This window comes from Mus pahari, chromosome 16 (genome assembly GCF_900095145.1).
Source record: "Mus pahari chromosome 16, PAHARI_EIJ_v1.1, whole genome shotgun sequence".
NCBI classification, from domain to species: domain Eukaryota; kingdom Metazoa; phylum Chordata; class Mammalia; order Rodentia; family Muridae; genus Mus; species Mus pahari.
The window spans coordinates 4,785,673-4,804,141 of record NC_034605.1 but is presented as its reverse complement, the minus strand read 5'-3'; the positions used below and the strand labels follow the sequence as shown (position 1 = coordinate 4,804,141).

General features: G+C 37.9%; 1 protein-coding gene across 3 annotated transcripts in view; it reads left to right on the top strand.

The window, feature by feature from the left end:
* Positions 1–1,537: 1,537 nt before the first annotated feature.
* The window catches only part of Celf2 (CUGBP Elav-like family member 2), an 842,569-nt gene continuing 825,637 nt past the window's right edge, over positions 1,538–18,469 (top strand). For 2 of the 3 annotated variants that reach the window (XM_029547668.1, XM_021215265.2), the window contains exons 1-2: positions 1,538–1,639; positions 1,854–1,918. The gene's annotated coding sequence lies outside the window, so the exon portion shown is untranslated. Of the gene's footprint in view, positions 1,640–1,770; positions 1,919–18,469 lie in introns of those variants that run through there. The other variant, XM_021215268.2, reaches the window with a different exon arrangement.

Sequence of the window (18,469 nt, the reverse complement as noted above, 5' to 3'; positions counted from 1 at the left end):
TGTTATTTAATTTACATCATTAATAACTTCTCCTTTAGAAGGTGAACTGTAGGAAAGCAGCCCATGCTTGGCCTTACACAAGTCTAGAGATACCGCAGTCCACTTAAATGGATAAGAAGGTTAGTATGGATAAGAACAATAATAATTAAGAAAAATTATCAAGAAAATTAAACAATATTCTGCCATCAAGAGTAATTTCCTCCTATGTCTTCAGCAAGTGACACAAAAGTATGTATAAGAACATCTGTGTATGTCTAAGTGTGTGCTTGCACACATACATACACATATTGACCTGTGCAAGTGCACAATCAAGGGTATGTACCCGTATATGGAGGTCAGAGAACACCCTTAACGCCATTCCTTAGACATAGTCCACTTATTCTTTTTACAAACAATCTCTTGCTTCCCTACCTAGAACTTGTCAAGTGGGCTGTTCTAGATGGCCAGTGAGCCCTGGATGTGCCCCTCTCTCTGAAGTCCCAGTGTTGGGATTACAAGCATGTTTCTCCATTCCCTGTTTATGGCTTATTTTATGTACATGCTAAAGGTCAAACTCTGGTTGGCATCATGGAAAAAAAAAAAAAAAAAAAGATTTCAGTGACCGGGCAATCTCCTGAGTTCTCAGTGCATCCTTTTTTCCTAATTGCTATATGGCTTTGTGGCATGACAGATCATCGTGGTCCACTTACCAGGAAGTAGACAGCTTGAGACTTTGGAAGGAGAAGCTAAGTCATATTATAGTATGAAAGGAAATCTGGAAATGGAGACCTACCTGTAAAGGACCCAGAACACACTAAGGCTATGATAGTGTCAATCACAAAGTAGTGTTTAACTCCCTGATCAGAAAGGTAACAATAGGAGGCCTGATGCAAAGTCCATGTAGGTAATACAATTATTCATGGAAGAGGGATGTCTTCTCTTACAGTTTTTCTGTGCTACAAACTAGAAGCAGGCTGTCTCGAGCATCAAGTTTTGCTACTGCTGCTCAAGTTCAAAGTTTTCCATATCTTGGTTTAAGTTTTCAGTATGCTCTTCCATCTTGAGTTCCTTACCCACTTCCTAAACATTAAGATAAGCATTTTGAACTTGATAATGGAGAGTTTTTACGTCTCATCCTCTTTGGAAGTTTCTGGTGCTTTTAGGAACTTGGTTCTAGGCATGCTTTCACACAAATTATCTCAACACTGCAAGCTCAAAAAAGAAAGTCCAAAAGTCCAAGAAGGAATGGGAGCGCTTATAATTTTGACATGTTTTTTGCTGTGTTCAATAATGTGCTCATGTTTGTGATGTAAAGGAAAAGACGGGAGACAGTGTGTTTTGGAGAACGGAAGAGGGGACAGCAAGGAATACAAAAGATGGCACAAGATAAAAAATATGAGTAAAGATATAATTGCAACAAATAATGTTATAAAGGTGGGGTAATAAGGCAAAGAAAACTGTAAGCAACCCCCAACTCTGTGTGATCAGCTCCCATGGTAAGGAATGACATGGGAGTGCCCGGAAAGGAGCTGCAGAACACCTTCCCGGTGGTGATGCTCACTTGAGAGGACAAGTGAGACCCAAACAGCAGACAGAATGGTCCCAGCATGCTGGCTGCCTTTTTGTGTTTGAACAGTGGCCGTCAGTCCCAGCCTTGCAGGTAATAGAACCCAGCGGGAAGAAGGGGCGTTACCCAGCGGTGCAGCCTGAACTGAGAGCAAATTTAAATTACTGAGTTTTTTTTTTTTCCTTTTTTTTTTTTTTTTTTTTAAATTTCTACTCTCTGCGACAAACTGAAAAGATTCCAGCACGCTAATTTAACCACCCTGCTTCTTCTTCTCTACCTCCCCCCTCCCTTGTCTCCCTGCTTCCAGGATAATTAAAAGAGAAACCTGTAAAAGCAACATTCCCGTGAGCGAGTTGGTGCTGCAACGTGCTGGTAAGAAAATGAATTTAATTTTTAATCTTTTTTTTTTCTTTTTTTGGCTTTTCCTTTAAAAAAAAAAAAAAAAGCTGAAGGCTTTGTCTCTCCAATGCTGTCATAAGCGTGGCTTCCCTGCTGTGAGGGGTTAGCCTGTAATGAAAAGGTATAATTGTCTGATATATGACCTCCGCGCCATACTTATAACAAGGAATAACCACATCCCTATCCACCCTGATGATGCTTCTCAATGCAAACTGACTATTCGATGCCCAGCTGCAGCAAGACTGAGATCGCTGCGCTGTGTCAAGGAGCTGTTCGGTTGTTTGGGGTTGGAGTTTCAGTGTCCTGTCAGAAGTCTTGACTTCCTCAAAGTTACTGCCTGACAGGTGTTATTATGTCTTCTAATAGGACCGGTCCCCAGCATAACGTTTTGATGTTTACTTCTTAAACAGGAAATACAAGGATTAAACTTCTTTTGTTTATGGAACAGTATAATTATCACAGACTTCTGTAGTCCAGATAATGAAAGACTGAAGGGAGTGCTCTGTGGAGTGGTTTTAATCCCTTTTTATCTGTAACTAGTGAGGGGTTCATTAGACCGTCGTGGAGGAGAGCCTCTATCGTTTGGAGACCTTGAACTTGAGAAGCCAACTTGATTCTTTGAGAGGACAATTTTTGATTCGATCCAATTAAACTCAACAAGTATTTCTCCACACTCTGACTGGAACTGCTTGGGGAGTGCAATACCTGTTACTCAGTGACGAGAGAAATTGAAACGCCTTGTAAATGTCCAGAGGCAAACTTCTCTCCCTGTGTTTAGAACGGGCTTCTTACGATGTTCGTGTATGCTGACTGTTCGCTGTAGATGAGAGTTCAAGGTTAGCACTCTGTAGACCATAGGACATCCCTTCTTTGGGTGCATGTGCATTTTACTTCTGCTAATTAGTACCTGTCGCCTGTACATTTTAGATTGTAGTTTGATACTATAGAGAAAAAAAATGGAAATATTATCGCCATTGTCATTACTATCAAACACTATGCATGTCATTTAAAAGTACATCTCAATGTAGTAAGTTTTGATCTTATGCAGATTTGAGTGTCAGAAATAGGAAGGAAGACACTTGGAAATACTTCGACTTTCTGAGGCTGGCTTCGATCTGGGTCAAGACGCTTAGAAGTGAGGACTTTACAATTTGCTCTTAAATACATAAAAAAAAAAAAAAAAAAAAAAACCTTCGAGGAATATAATTTGCTATCCTCCGCTGTGCTTTATAAGCTGTGATAGATTTTACTTAGTTTTAAGAAGAAAATGGAATTTTCTTAGCAGAAATATATATTTTTTTTTAGCAGAAATAGAATGGAAAGTTTTCAGAAGCAGTAGTTAACAGCTGTCTACCAAAGCCTTTGCTAAAGAATATGTCTCCCGTGGCTGTTTGAAGGTTGTGTACCTTTGTATCTTAGAGTGGAACAGTGCATCCACTGGTCTCTGAAGCCATTCTGTCTAATTGTGTCATCTCTACATTTAACAGCTCTGAACTTTGCCGCCCTTGGGTCTTCACCAATGCCCCCAGAACCACTTGAAATGTCTAAAAAGACTTCAGAACATTAGGAAATGTCAACTGCTAAAATAATTCCTGCCTCTCTACAACGAGAGAAAGCACTGTGGATTCAATAGTTCGTTTTTTAAAAATCTGCTCCCCACCGGTAACTGTCTGTTAGCGATGTTTCAGTAAGAATTGGAATAATGTGTTGCCCAGTAACAAGTAACTAACTCCATAGTGACTCTGCATAGAATCAGTGATCTGAAAGAGCTACTCAGAGCAGCACACAAGTCAAGCAACAGTGTATGTGTTTCTTAATTATGAAAAAGGCAAATCCGTTTATTATTTTACCATCCTCCTTAAATATTCAAATGTCCAAAGTCAGGGTCTTCTTTTTCACAAACTTCTAATTGAATGAACAAGTGAAAATAAATATCAGTAGACCTCTCCAAAATTTTATTTCTGGCACAAAATAAGAACAGGATTAGATAAGCTGAGCCTCCCAACGTCTCCTTAACAAGACTTGGAACAAGCAAAGGTGTTCGATGTGAAAGCAGCCTTCCTCTTGTACTGAACACCATGTAAAACCAGGGCTTTCACTGTGGGACTTTGTCACTGAGCTAGTAACCAACTTATGATTCTGTAGATTTCCACACCTGAAGTGGTGCCTCCCTCATTAATAAAGCATTGAGCAAAACTGAAGTTACATTTACCCTACCCACTTTCCCTGCAGATAAAGAACCAGCAATAGCCCCAAGGTCTGATCCCTAAACATAGATGTTAGGGTGCCTTTTATTCTTTCCCTGCTGAAGGGCTCTGACATGACAGTTTCCAAGTTGAAACTCTTACACAGTAACCCTGCATGTATCATCAGCTCTTGCGGCATGTGAGAATACTTTACACCTTATAATTGCACAGGTGTTGAAGTAGAAAATATCGGATGAAGAGAATGCACATTGTGACTTTTCACACCAACATACAGACAAAATTATCAAGATGCCAAAGTGAAAATATAAAGCCCGTATGAAAACATAAGAATTATATCTTGCAGATAAGATGAGATGTTTGCAGGATTTATTGTTAAGGGTGGACGTAGTATCAACCAAACAAGCAGTATGTTCAAATCTGGGCAGGGTGGAGGTCAAAAAGTTAAAAAGCCGCACCTTGATTGTCAAAATAATTCTGATGTATTGCAAGTTTACCTAGGAAACTAGTAAAGATAATTCAATTAATTAGCCTCCATGAACTTAGCATTGTGTCAAGTGATAAGAAAATTAGAGTTTTCACCTTACTTCCCATATTTACTTGGGTTATTTTTCTACGTGCATGTATTTCTATTATATCTCTCTCCATCTCTCTCTATCTCTTTCTCTTCTTCTGTCTACCTCACTATCTCTGTCTCTGTCTGCATATCTCTCTCTCTCTCTCTCTCTCTCTCTCTCTCTCTCTCTCTCTCTCTCTCTCTCCTGTGTATGTATATTTGTATTTAAATTGTCGATACAGGTTGACTTGAAACCCATGTTTACTGAGTGTAAAAGAAAAACGAGAAAAGAGATATATGTCAAAAATGTAAGGAAACATGAAGCCTCATCTCTACTCCTCCCATTGGTTTTATTGTTTAATTTCCTGAGTCTCTGTCTCCTCAACTTTAAAAAGAGAGAAGGAATTATTCCATTCAAATAGTGTAGTTGGTTTATTTTATCCATAGTGCAAATGGGTAACTCCTGTGAAAAGAAAGAAGCAGGTATGGTAGATCTTTTGTGTCAGTGGTCCAAATAAGGAGAGCTGTCAGTGAGTCAGTTACAGATCCTGATAGTCACTTCTGCACTGAGTCGGTACAGGCTGGCACCCTTCTCTTCCATATCATTACTGACACTGGAATATCCCACAGGACCAGGGAAATATCACAACAAAAGACTGAGTAGCAAGACACAAGAAGTCCGGAAAACTGCTGGAATAGCTCTTGCATAGAGCATGGGGTGGGGGATGGGGTACAGATACTTAAAATTTTCATACTCTTTTCAAATGTACTTGAAAAATTTGGTAAGATCTCATTGATAAACAGAACTATGGAGTCACCACAATCAAGAGGTAGAAAATATACATCCAAGCAAAAGTTTCCTGGTATCCCTATCCATACTTTTTTTTCCTCCATGCCTTGATTGGCTTTCCTTTACTAGATTAATTTGTATAGTTCATAATATTAGAAGACTGGAATATTATCTTAATAGATACATTTAGTTCTTTTATTTTATTTAGATGAGTACACTGTAGCTGTCTTCAGACACACTAGAAAGAGGGCATTGAAGTCTACTACAGATGGTTGTGAGCCACCACGTGGTTGCTGGGAATTGAACTCAGGACCTCTGGAAGAGCAGTCAGTGCTCTTAACCTCTGAGCCAACTCTCCAGCCTCCTCTCTGTGCTTCTTTGTGCCATCATTTTTTTTAACCTTTGAGAGTCATACATAATTGTACCCATTACTGCGAAATAGCATTTCACTGTATAGGTAAACCACATGCTTCTTCACCTAGTATTCCACAGTGCCAACATGCACATTTAAGACAGGATCCCATGTAGCCCAGGATAGACCCAATCTCCTCGTGTAGCTGAGGATGACTTTGGAGATTTGGTCTTTTTAATACCATGAATGTTGGGATTACAGATCTGTCTTCCCCACTTAAATACAACAGAGAGTTTTTTCTCTCTGTTTGGTTTGTTTGTATGTTTGTTTGTTTGTGTTTGTTTTGAGACAGGGTGTCTCTACATCATTCTAGATGTCCTGGAACTCTCTAAGTCAACCAGGCTGGCCTCAAACTCAGAGATCTGCCTGACTCTGCTTCTCTGTTTGGGGCTCAAGATGTATACCATGATATCTGGCCATTCTTCTAAGATTTTTTAATCTGTAAATTTTACCATTTCATCTCTATCTGTAGATCTATCATGTGTTAAGAGCTACTTTATTGAGATTCATATATTCCCATATGAATGGCTAACACTGGCAGTATAAAGATCACTTTCCCCTCGTTAGTTACTTTACATCGTTTGTTAAAACTGAACTTAGACTGTCTTATGTATGTGTGTGGGTCTGTAGAAATGTCTCTATCCTGTAGCATACATTTGTGTATCTAACCTTTATTAATTCCTTGCTGTGCTAGTCGCCTTACATTTTATGGTAAAAACTTAAAAAACAGATAATACGAAATCATCACTATTTGCTCTTCTTTGTAAACACTGTTTTTGGCTTCTACACGTTGTTCTCATTTTCCTATGACATTCAGAATTAGTTAGTAAATTCCTACCCCAATAAAAGTGGTATTGAAATTCTTACAGAATTTCCTGGAATATGTAGTTGAGTTGTAGAGTGGATGGCTGTACTGGTGTATGTCTACAACACAGTTACTCTGCTGTCACCCATGCATTTATTGGTTTTTGATTTTTGTTTTCATTCCAGAGATGGACTATGATTTTGAGTATAAGTATTTCTCCAACTTTATTAGATTTATCTCTTAATATAACAGAGGCATAAGTATTGTTTAAATACAACTGCACTTTTATCTGATTTTCTGAATATTTGTGTCTATTACATAAAACTATTGATTTTTTGGATAATAACCTGTTAGGCTCTGATATTGAAAAATTCAATTCATCTTAACTGATTGAAATATCTAGAATTTGCAGTAAAATACTATATAGAAATTACAAAAGCTAGAAATTTAAATGTATTGCCAGTCTTAGATAAAAGACTGAGTCTCTTATCGCAGAGTGGAGGGGCTTTTAGACATAACCTTCATCAGGAAAAGGCAGCTCTCTTGGATTGCTCATGTGCTAAAAAATTTTTCCAGTGACGGATGCAGTCCCTTTGCATACTGAGAGCCTGAGGGGCTGATGCCCTGTAAGGGTTTCTTGTATCTATGTTCAGGAGAGAAGCAAGCTGGCATCGGTCTTCTGGAATGTTCGGTGTAGTAACAGTCTAAAATAGTCTCATAGCAGAGTTGGAAGTATTCCTTTCTCTTCTGTTTCACAAACCATTTTGTGTCACATTAGAATTCTGTTCTGTCTCTAAATGTTTGCTGGAATTTACCAGTAAGATCTCTGGTCCTATAGTTTTCTTTGTGGGAAAACATGATTACAAACCCAGTTTCACCATCAGATCTTTTTGGTGATTAACAGTCTCTAGAGAATTTGTATATGTTACTTGAGTTATCCCAGTATGATCATGGGATGTCCATCATATTCTTGTTCTTTGCATACTATGAGATGTAGAGTTAACATCAATTCTTTCATTAACAGTACATGTTCTAGTTTAATCTCTTTAAAAAGTCAGCCCACTCAATTTCTGTTTCTCCCATAACAAATTTGTATAAACTTTGGACCTTAAGTAATACAACCTTATTGTTTTATAAGGTTTGTTTATGTGTGCTAGTTTTAGGTATATGTATATACACTTGTGTAGGTGAAGGTACATGTGTGCACCTGAGTGGAAATTCAGAGCTCAATGTCAAATATCTTCCACAATCGTACTCAACTTGTGTGTGTGTACGTGTGTGTGTGTGTTCATGTGTGGTGTTTGCATGTGTTTGTAGGTGTGTACGCACTGTGCACGTGGAGGCCAGAGGAGATAGGAGTCTTTACTAGTCACTTCGCTTTACTCTTTGAGACAGGGTTACTCTCTGAACCTACAACTCACCAATCCAGCTAGCTTGGCTGATCAGTGAGCTCCAAGGATTCTTTTATCTCTGCTTCATCAGGAACGAGATCACAGGCACACACCGTAATGTCCAGATTTTATGTAGGTGTTAGAGAATCTAAACTCGGTCTCTCAGAACTATCTCCTCAGCCTGATTTTATAGTTCTACAGGTCAGAAATATGACACAAACCTCACCAGACTACGGCCAAGGTACCCCCCAGCTCTGCGTTTCCTTCGAGGGAGTCTAGAGAACTTGTTGCAGTTCTCAGCTCATTCCTTCCTGTTTCTTGGCATATAGACATGACACACTTTTTTGCCTGTAGAGACAGGGTTTCTCTGTGTAGCCCTGGCTGTCCTGGAACTCACTTTGTAGACCAGGCTGGCCTCAAACTCAGAAATCCACCTGCCTCTGCCTCCCAAGTACTGGGATGAAAGGCGTGCGCCACCACGCCCGGCTTCCCAAATCTTCAACGTCAGCCATGCTGGGTCATCATTTTCTCACAGACCTCCATTCTGCCTTCCCCTTTCTCATATCTCAAGTGAGAAAATCCTCTACCTTTGAGGGCCCATGTGATTATGGGTACACATTAAGATGTCCCATAATGATCTCAACAGATCCAAGCTTAACTCATATCAGGGAGCTGTCTTTTTTCATCTGAAATCATATTCGAAGATTTTAGAAGATTACAAGACAGACATCTCTGGGAATCAAATTTTCCTCCTTTATGGTTGTAACATATGTAATCAGTTTTAGCTTATTCACAGTATGTACCATTAAGCCTATGAATTTTCCCCATAAGTTCCCCTTAGCTGAATCTCACAAGTTTAAACTTATTTCATTAAAAATCATTTCTGAGTCATTTTTGACTACTTTTTTTTTCTCCCACTGAATGTAGAGCAGTTCATTATTGACTCTCCAGATGCCTGACGCAGATAGCTCTCTGTTACTGGTTTCCAATCTAATTCCACTCTGGACAGATAGCATATTCAACAAGGTCTTTGATACTTTTCCCAGTATATTGCTCATCTGGGGGAAAATTTTGACTGTCCATGAGGGGAATGTGTATTCAGAGTTATACCGTGTAGTATTTTGTGATTGCTTCTTATGTTGGTGGTCTCCTTATGTTCTTCTCTGTTTTTACTAATTTGACTTTTTTGCCTGTCTGTTCAATGCAGGTTCAGAGAGTGTAATAGGGTTTTCTACTCATCTCTATGTATAGATTTGTCTTTTTCTATTCTGGATTATCTCAAATTTATTTTATGTATTTCTATGTATGACTATGTGTTCAAATGTATGCACATATATGTAGAAAAACTAATGCATGTGTGTATGTGCATGTGGAGGCCAGAGGACAACCTCAAATTGTCTCCCCTTAGCACTATCTACCTTGGGTTTTGATATGAGATCCCACTTGCCTGGAACTCACTAAATAGGCTACACTGGCAGATCAGAGCTCTGCCCACCCCCACCACACCACCACATTACAAATGCACTGGGGTTATAAGTACAGTTCATCATTCTTGACCTTGGCTTCTTAATGTGGATTGTAGGGACCTAAGTCAGGTCTGCATGCTTACTTTGCAAATAATTTATCAAATGATCTCTCTGTTTTGGCCTGCTCAGTGCGTTTTTAGGATGTATTATTGAGCATCTGTAAATGTATTATCGATTGCTATCATGCTATCCTTCATTCATCATGGAACCTTCCTCTTTTCTCTAGTGCAATACCATTTTCCTTAGATTTTATTCTTGTTCATTAACCAACCTTTAAAAAATTCTATTTTAATTTTCTTTTGTTTTCTACTTATATCTTTGCATTATTTTGATAATTCTTTTGATTGCTTTAGGATTAGCACATATATTCAAACTTAATGTAATCCATGTGTCGGTATATTTCCATTGATCACATTTTCTATTGGTCAGATTTTAAACTATTTAATATGTACATATATATATACATATGTGTGTATATGTAACATTCATATATTTACAAGCTCACCAATATATTATTAATTATTTACTTTCAATTCTTGTATTCTTTCAAAGAATTGAAATGAAATACAGATTTTATGTAGCCCAAACTCATTTTACTATTCATACTTGGAATATAACTCTACTAGTAACAAAGTTACTCTCTGTTTACCTGAAATATTTCAGTTTCATCTTGGGTTTGAGAATGTAGCTTCAGTGAATGTAGATTTCATCCTTAGCAACCTTCTTCTGTTGCTGCTTTAACATTCCAATGTCAACTGAATTTCATAGTTTCTTAGGAATCCAAAATCAGTTCAAGCACCTCCCAGCAATTTCCTGTGTGTGGCTTCTCTGAGTTACAACTGTGTTTAAGCTTTCATTTCAGCAGTTAAAACTGCAGTATGTTTAGGAATGACTTTCTTTGTTTTGATCCCACATGAAGCTCACTGACTTATCTAGACCTAGATTTAATGTCTTGGGAGAAATTGTGCCACTTTGTAAAATGATATCATCATTTTTATATTTCCTGTTCTTCATAAGAAAACATGATATAGTCTACCATAGGTTCCTAATGTTCCCATTTATCTACCCTCTTTCCTCTGTCTTCCAAACTGAGTAATCTATGTTGCTAGATCTTTAATCATTTCCTATTTATTCTTTAGCCCTGATGAAGCTTTGATTTATTACAGGTTTCAATTAGGTTGTTTTTCCTTATTTGTTTGTTTGTTTGTTTTTATATTCCTTAAGTTTTCAATTACAATACTATTTATCCTTTAATTATCTGATCATGTGTATTATAGCTGTGATAAACCTTTTTTCGGCAAACTCTAGCCCCTGGGATGACTGGAAGCCAGTTTCTATGTCCTGTCTCTGCTCTTCTCTGTCACTCTTTTATGTTTATATGCATGTCTGCTTTGTTTTATTATAAAGTAGATATTACAGATTATATATTCCTGTGACAACTTATTTCATGAGCCTTCCATTATTCCACTCTTCCTTCTGCCTGAACATGACTGCCCCTCTTATCTTCCATATGATACATAGTCACTGATGTTTCTGCTCAATTTCCAAGTTCTAAACATGGCTTTTATTATTAGTCAGCCTGGAGTTCTTCCATGTGAACGTGTAAAACATGCGCATGTGTGAGAGTTCGCCTTTCTTCTGCTTTGAGTTTTCTTGGTTTCTTGTACTATTTTGCTAAACACAGATGCTTTGGTCACATCCCTTGGATCCTGCTTAGGATACTTCCAACCCACGTGGCTACTTTCCTCCTGCCTATGCATTGCATAATTAGAAAGTGTTTTCAGCTTAAAGAGCATAAAAATTATATATCTTGTTTCCTGAATCCTTCAGGAATACATTCACCTCTGATCTCTTCCTGTTTTGTTGCTAAACTCTAAAATCTCTACCTCACCTCTATCCTCCAAATACTGTGGGCTTGGGTTACAATCCTCTGCAGTTATTTTGATCTTTCAAGTTTGATCTTACCATTGGGTAGCCTCATACTCCGATTTCTGCCAAGGTTTATTAACAGGAATTGGATTTTCTAATGCCACATCATAAGTATTGGGAAATAGCCTTAGTCTATGAACTAAGAAAAATTTCCCCTGTGTAATTATTCTTCCTAATGTTCTTTAGACTATTTTGTCCACATTTAGACATATCCCATTCACTTTAAACTATTAGGAGCACTTTGTATATTATCCAGTCTTTATAAATGCAGAAGGTTTATATAGTTTGTGACTCCATTGCCCTAACTGTAAATTACTTTTGTAGATATATCCATATACAACTGATATCAATGTATCAAGTAAATGGTTTAAAAGTATGCTACTTCAAGTCAAATTTTTATTTATTTTTTTCAAGTATATCAATCTCAAACTTACCCTCTGGTTATTATACTTCATTTTTAAATATATGATGCATTCCCATCACACAGATGCATTTTAAGATCTAAAAGTGTTAAAATATTTTGATGATACCCATCGCTTTGAACAACTAATATATAATAATAAAAATAATTGAAAGCATTGAAGTTTACAAAAGTAATTTGGGATAAGCTGCCTTTCTTGAGTATGCTAGTTAACTGTGACTGTCTGTTAGATTTTGAACCACACTGGAGGTGTTCCTTTTGGCACGACTCTGAGCACATTTCCAGAAATGATTGAGGAGAAAGATCCACCCTGACTATAGGCAGCACTCCTTTATAGGCTGGAATCGCAGATTAAATGAGAAGTAAAAAGGTTACTGAACACCATAGTTCGTCACTCTCTAGTTTCTATCTACAGCTGGAATGGGACCTTTGTCTCCATCATCATGATTACCCTATCAGGATTTGAAATTTCGTCCCATCAAATTGATAGCCTAAAAACAGTGATTCATCCATTGTCAGGTATTTGTAGCATTGAGTAAAGTAATTAATACAATGATCTTTGTTCTGCTATGGAACAAACTGCTGAGATTCTAGCTTAGTCATCTAAAGACTCCAAAGACTCCATCAATAACTGACTGGAGCCATCATTGGCGGTCATAGTATACTGACATCTTATAAAAGATAGGCACTTAGGTCATCAATTGCTCATTTTTACTCTTTAATTTGGAATTCAAATGGGGGCTTATTGAAAAATACAAATGTCACCAAAAGAAGTTTTCAGTCATCAAATACATACTACCTACAGTAATAACTAAGAAGTACATGTGTAAGAACCTTTATTGGCATAAGTCAAAAGAATACTCTGTTCATAAAAATGAATTATAGAGAAGAAATCCAGTTCCCTACTGCTTTGGACACTATAGTGGATTAAAGTGTGAACTCAATCCCCGGGGGGGGGGGGGGGAAATGTTGATTAATAATCTCAACTATCTTACAATGTAAACCTATTTGGAAAAGAGCCCACTGCAGATATAATTAGTTAAGATTACACTGAAGTAAAGCCGTCCTAATCTAATCTGATATTCTTAAGATATCCACATAAAGACAGAGAGTCAGAGGGATTTGATCAAGGTGCCCTAAGACATGGAGGCAGAGGCCAGAGTATGTCTCAGCACACTAAGAAAAGCCTGGTAAATCATCAGGAACAAAAAAAGAAATCCCCTAAGGTTTCAGAAGGAGAATTACAACTTTATTGTGCACTTCTAACCTCCAAAGTTGTGATGCATTGGATAGTTGCTGTTTTAAGTTACCTGGTTTATAATATTTTATAACAGCTCATATATTGGCATCATTGCCAGAGAGACACATATAAAGGTTTGGAGAGAGAAAAAAAAACTAGTGATTTACTTGTGTGACTTATGAAGGAAGAAACTGAAATCTTAGTAAGGAATGATGTGTGTATGTTGCAGGGATGCTTGGCTATTTCTCAGTTTTGTTTTGTATCATTGTTGTACTTCGAGTCAGTCGTGGTGTGAAACAAACTAAGAGGAATAACCATCAACTCACTGAAAGAAAAACTGAGAGCACATTTCACTAGAGTATTTATTTGCTCAGAGTTACATAGTAAGTTCTTGGAAATGTTGGATAAGAGAGGAAATGACCATCTTCATTTTTATTTTGCCTGCCACCATAAATTATAGCCATTAAATATCAAATATTTGACCTAAAATGCTGGTCCTTGGGGGACTAAGAAGATGAAGTAGTGATTAATAGGACTGACTGTTCTTGTAGAGAACCTGAGTGTGATTCTCAGCACCTACGGGACAGCTTATAACTGTCTGTAACTACAAGCCCAGAGATTAGATTACCTCTTCTGGCCCTGGTGACCATTTCATTCATATGAACATACAGTCAGGGGGAATATATATATATATATATATATATATATATATATATATATATATATATATATATATATGAAATAAAAGAACAAAACATAAAACATTAATTCTTAACAACTATCTCAGCATGTGAAAGAGAGAGCTTTTGAATTAGGTAAACCAGGCATTGTATCTTCACTGCAATTCTCCTTTTTGTAGCTTTGCTGTTTTCTATAAGGTGAACAAGTAAGGTCATCCTGGGTAAGGAAGAGTTAGGTTCTAGCATAATCTTCAGAAGGAAGTCATGAGATATTCTAAGATATAGCACCCATAGGCAAGAGAAATCAGTATATAAATAGTATACTTCTTCAGAGCAATCAATTAGTATGGTCATAGTATATGAGTGGGTAGAATGGTGGGAAGGGAAGGAAGATCATACATACGGTCATGAAAACATATAGACAACATTTTCTGTAAAGAGTCAGAGAATCAACGTTTCAGGGTTTTCAGGCTTTTACCATCTGTGCCACAGTGTAAAGGAAAGTATAAATGAGTGTGTGTCTGTGTGTGTGTGTCTGTGTGTGTGTGTGTGTGTGTGTGTGTGTGTGTGNCCCATTTAAAAAGACTGGGGGAGGCTCTTTTTATTTCTCTCCATATACATGTGTGTGTGTATATATATATATATATGTGTGTGTGTATGTGTGTGTGTGTGTATATATATATATATATATATATATGTGTGTGTGTGTGTGTGTGTGTATGTGTGTGTGTATCTATATACATATATAAGCACACATTGTTTGTTATATATAATGAATTAATAAACTTTATTATATATAACATAGTAGTTTATGTTTCATAAATATATTTAATAAAATATAGGAAGAGAAAGAGGGAGGGTGAGATTGAGAGAGAGACAGAGACAGAGAGAGAAGGGAAAGAGAGAGAGAGAGAGAGAGAGAGAGAGAGAGAGAGAGAGAGAGAGAGAGAGAAAGAATGCTTTTCATCACCACAGCAAATGCCTGGGATTATCAGCTTATTGAAGCATAGGCTTGTGGTGCACAACATTTGTAGGCCCCAGGCACTGGTCAAGGGTACCCATTATTTCTAGGTCTCTGGTAGGTGTGACAGGATGGTAATGGCAGGGAGTCCACAGGAAAGAAAACCCAATGACCTCATGGCCAGGAAATGAAAACGAGAGAGGCAATGTCCGAGATCAGACCATCACTTTCAAGATCTTATTCCCAATGATCATCGAGTCCCACTTCTTGAAGGTCTAATGTCTCTGACGCACACAAAGCTGACGGTCAAGCCTCTGATGTGTGGGTCTGCATAGGACAGTACCAATGAAAGCTGCAGCGCCTTGTAAATAACACATTCCAACAAAGCATTATTTATGAACATAACAATTTGAATTGTATTTAATTTTTTTAATGGCAACCACTTAAAAACAAAAGCACATAAAGATAATACTAGCTTCTCACTACTGTGAAAAATTGCAGGACATGGTGGGCCCTGATGATGAAGCTCTTTGAGAGGAAGGCAGATGATAAAGACAAGCCTTTTTTTTTTTTTTTCCCAAGACAGGGTTTCTCTGGACATATCCATGGCTGTCCTGGAACTCACTTTGTAGACCAGGCTGGCCTCGAACTCAGAAATCCGCCTGCCTCTGCCTTCCCAGTGCTGGGATTAAAGGCTTGCACCACCATCGCCCAGTGCATCTCTTGTTTGTAGAAACAGACTATAGAGGAGACACGAATGGCCGACGTGTAGCAGCAAGTTCCTCATGGAAAACGTGTGTGCGAGGGTGCTAAGTTATCAGCTACACGGATGTAACAAGAGTCAGCCTTAGAGCATCCCTGAAAAGCTGACCTAAGACCATTTTCTAGTGAACTGGGAATGGTACGGCAACAATAAAGATCAAGAAGGTGACAATCCATTTATGAAAGAAGCAAAGAGGCAAGAACCCAAGTACAGATTTCAAATCCCAAGAAGTAACTGAAGGTTTTCCTTAATGGAAAGAGAGCTTACATATTTTAAATTACTCCTTACCACACTTCCGGCGAACTATCTTTTGTGAGTATCTGCAAAGATTTCCCTCCCTTTCATTATAGCTCTGATTTTTCTCTATAATTCTGATGTGGCACAGGGTCGATAATTGGCTGTGCACTCTGAAAGTGAAGCAGTTAGGCATATGGAGATAACAGAGGTTTCTCAGGGGGGGTTCCACATATTTCGAAAAGTCAAATGCCATAAGTCTGTCCTCAGCAACTCTGAGCAGGACCCTTCATACAAAACTAGCCTGTAGAGATCTCATTGCTCTAAGTGTGGCTATGTAAAACAGGCGACTGTGCTGGCACTGTCTCCATTGGAGGGACTGGGCAGGTAGTGATGCTTACCCCCTGGGCAGAAAGGCAGCCACACACATAATTGTGTCTGTGCTTCCAGATCCCCTTCTCTGGGTCGCATCCTTGTCTATAGAGAAAGAAAAAATGCAATTATATAATTTGAGGACCTCTTTCTGGGCAGCAGATGTTGAACAAATCTATGTATTGGTGGAAGGACAAAGAACACATTGTGTAGTAATTAAAACATTTTGGTCCTAAATTCATATACTCAATGTATGTTATATTCACAGGTAATTTGATGCTAACAAAAAGTGGCCCTGGTTGCTTCACACTTTGTTCAGACCTTCTCTGTAATTTCTATGCATAAAAAAGGCTTAACTTTTAAATAATGAACCCTTAAACTCCCAATTTTAGGCAATTAAGATGATGGAATGTATTTTTCTTTGAGCAGTCAGACATTTTCTTCCGTTTATTCTTTTGTAGATTCCACTTTTAAGCTGCTTAGCTCTTTCTTTTGTAACGGTTGTTGACAATTGCTTTTTATTTTGTGTACCATCACTTCTGAGTCACTTCAGCACCTGGCTCTGCTCATGTTAACTGTGGATTGCTGCTTGCCACTGCAGAGACTGCTGGGAGTTCATTCTCTCAAAAAGGCATTACAAGGAAGAGCATTGGTTAACTCAGATTAGTAAAGAGCCATTGGCAACCCGGGGGTTCTCAAAGAGAATGACTTTCTGGGAAAAATCACATGTTCCCAGTGTGCCTTTGTCTTGCCATTCCTGTGTCTAAGGGATGGTTGGCGGACATCCTATGTCTCTACCTTCTCATTTAACTTTAGGAAAACAGCTGTTCTTTATCCCAAATGCAATCAAGCCCTAATATGAATGATTCAACTTTACACTTACCCAAAATTAATTTTTTAAAATTATTTTATTAGATATTTTCTTCATTTACATTTCGAATGCTTTCCCGAGTGTCCCCTATACCCTCCCCCTGCCCTGCTCCCCTGCCCACCCACTCCCACTTCTTGGCCCTGGCGTTCCCCTGTATGGGGCATATAAAGTTTGCAAGTCCAAGGGGCCTCTCTTCCCAACGATGGCTGACTAGGCCATCTTCTGCAAGATATGCAGCTAGAGACACGAGCTCTGGGGGTTTCTTGTGAGGTTATACCAGTGCCTGGCAAATATAGAAGTGGATGCCCACAGTCATCTATAGGATAGAACACAGAGACCCTAATGGAGGAGCTAGAGAAATTACCCAAAGGAACTGAAGGGGTCTGGAACCCTATAGGTGGAACAACAATATGAGCTAATCACAAAATTAATTTTTAAGTAAGATTGTTACAGAATCATTAGTTGAATGCAAAGGTGGTTTCTTACTATTAAACTGAGAATTCAGTATTTTGAAGATACATAGATAAACTTTTATCTTTAAGAAGATTTATTTTTGTTATTTTTAATTGTGTGTCTGTCTGTGTGGGGGGAAGCCATTAGATTCCCCTAGAGCTGAATTTCTGCTGCATATGTCCCATGAACAGCAGGTTAAACATGCCTAGGGATTTTCATCTTCATTTTTCCAGATACAATAAATATTTTTTCTCCTTTTTTAAACCAGTGTTTATTTTTATCCTAGGTCTCTGGGCTATCTAATGTCAGGTTCTTGGTCACCAAAGCTGTGTTAAGTATAGGTTCCATCTCATGGAGTAGACCTTAAGTTGAATCAGTTATTGGTCAGATATTCCAACTTATCATGTTACCAATGACCTAGCATATTTTTTCAGTTAGTATACCTTTAGAGACACAGGATCTGTAGCTGGCTAAGTACTTATGCTTCTCTTTTTATAGCATTCAGATTACCTTCCTATACCAAAGATACTAGAAGATAGGAGCGAAGACTCTATGTAGGAACCAGCTCAACCTCTCCATGTTCAATGAGTTGTATAGATGTTGTTTTCAATTTCAAAGGAAATGATAGTCATTGGCTTGTCTGTCTTTTGCATGATAATAGATTATAGTTACATGAATTACTCTAATCAGCTTGTTGGCCAGGACATGGATGAGAAAAGTGTAGGTATCAATGTTACGGAGTTTTTAATTACCTTACAAGTTTCTACCCACTGCAAGGTGATATGTGGCCAATGATACATTGCTTTTCTTTACTGATATTTATAGCCCATTGTACATTTCAAAATTGTATTTATTTATTTAATATGTGTATGATTATTTTGCCTGCATATGTATATGTGTATATATATATATATAT